Source organism: Arachis duranensis, chromosome 10 (genome assembly GCF_000817695.3).
Source record: "Arachis duranensis cultivar V14167 chromosome 10, aradu.V14167.gnm2.J7QH, whole genome shotgun sequence".
Lineage (NCBI taxonomy): Eukaryota > Viridiplantae > Streptophyta > Magnoliopsida > Fabales > Fabaceae > Arachis > Arachis duranensis.
In genome coordinates this window covers 9,435,545-9,437,518 of record NC_029781.3, presented here as the reverse complement: position 1 = coordinate 9,437,518, position 1,974 = coordinate 9,435,545, and the positions used below count along the sequence as shown (strand labels likewise).

The following is a 1,974-nucleotide window of genomic DNA, read 5'->3' as shown; positions in this document are numbered from 1 at the left end:
GTGTTATGTTTTGTTGAGTTGAGTTGGATTTTATGGAGAGAGAGAAAGAAGAGTATGCATGTGTATACGGGTAGAGTTAGATGAGCGGAAAACTACCAGAATTAAAGGTGGGGTTGGGTGAGTGATTATTAAATGTTTGGGGTTTTAGTTTTACTGCGGGCAGAGGCAGCTGCGGTATGAATGAATAAATAGTTGTGGGCGAAGCGGAGTCAACCAGGAGTTTGGAGACAAGGACAGCAATACCATGCAATAAAGATTGGTTTACACTTGCTAAAAAGGTTGGGCTTAAGATCTCTGTATGCGATTGAATAAAATTATGAAAGTATAAAACTCACGTTAACAGTTATTTTATTGTTAAAATTAAAATATGGGTTTTTGCACTTTTTGTATCCTCACTTGTTAAATCTTAAGTTTTTATCATTTTTACCCAGAAATATTTTATTTTAAAAATCTTATCAAGTATCTTTAAGTTGTTTATTATTAAGACATTAAAAATAGGACAAAAAACCTTATTAAGCCATGAGAGTGGAGAATTTACGGAAATCAGCCAAATGATTGAGCCTCACCCAGCACCGATTTTCGTCTTACGAAGTCGGTCATCACCACGACTTGCTCCAAAGAAGTCGGGACGAAGGTTAGCTGGCAGATAAGCACTCATTCAAATGAGTAACTGCCCCTAAAATCTCTCTACCCACTTCCAGGAACCAAATCTCAACTTCCCTAAGATAAATGGACGGTTATCCACCTTAAAAGGTGGAACTACTTCAGCGGTGGTTATTGGTTCACCACTATAAATACATTGACACCCCTCAGGTATCTCTAAGTTTCAATACATTCTAAACCTGCTTAATCCTTTGCTGACTTAGGCATCGGAGTGTCTTTGCAGGTACCACCCCCCATTCTTTCACGCACGCAAGTCGGACGGAGGCCCCCAAGGTGCAGACCCACTCGAAGGCCTCCTCTTTCAAGCGATTGGGTCAACCAACACCATCCAATCCATTAATCTCCGGTTACCCACCGTAACATTGGCGCCGTTGCCGGGGAACCGAGAGATCAACCAGTGATGGCGGACAGATCCCTCGAAGAGGGTCATGTGGAGTCAGATTCTGAACAAGAGAATCTGGACACAGGTAATAATGATGCAGACTTGACCCTCCACCAGGGAACCAATGATCAACACAGGGAAGGTACCTCCGGAGTAAAAAACCCGAAGGTGAATTCTTCAGAAGGGCACGAATCAGAGAAAGAGGGACCCTCCCATGCAACTGAACTCATGGAATTAGTCCACATTTGCCTGGAACAGTTAGAACAAGAACGGGAGCGACAAAAGGAGACTGAAAAGAACCTAAAAGAGGAGATGGAACGACGAAAAGAGTTAGAAAGAAAACTCTTAAAGTTAGAATCCTCCCTCAAAGGTCGGAACTCCCGTGACGAGCAAGAAGAACCGCCCCTAGGAGGGGAGGATCCTTTCAATGAGGACATAATGAGGGCAAAAGTTCCGAGGAACTTCAAAAGCCCCGATATGGACTTCTACGATGGAACCACGGATCCGAAGCATCACTTAAGCAATTTCAAAAGTCGGATGTACCTAGCTGATGCTTCCGACGCTACGCGATGTAAAGCTTTCCCGACCACTCTATCGAAAGCAGCGATGAAGTGGTTCGACAGCCTCCCTCCTAGGTCGGTCACCAGTTTTGAAGACCTCTCAAGGAAGTTTTTGATGAGGTTCTCTATCCAGAAAGACAAAGTGAAACATGCACCGAGCCTCCTGGGAATAAAACAGGAGGTCGGAGAATCCTTACGAGCCTATATGAAAAGGTTCAACAAAGCATGTTTAGAGATTCAAAACCTGCCCACAGAGGCAGTCATAATGGGGTTAGTCAATGGACTTAGAGAAGGTCCCTTCTCACAGTCCATATCTAAAAGACACCCCGTCTCTCTAAGTGATGTACATGAAAGAGCTGAAAAATACAT

The 1,974-nt window shown here is 43.6% G+C and overlaps 1 protein-coding gene across 1 annotated transcript in view; it reads right to left on the bottom strand.

The window, feature by feature from the left end:
- LOC107469002 (very-long-chain 3-oxoacyl-CoA reductase 1) overlaps positions 1-184 on the bottom strand; it is a gene marked incomplete in the record, with an annotated part of 2,619 nt that extends 2,435 nt beyond the window's left edge. The window contains 1 exon segment of the mRNA XM_016088383.3: positions 1-184.
- Between the last annotated feature and the right edge of the window lie 1,790 nt (positions 185-1,974).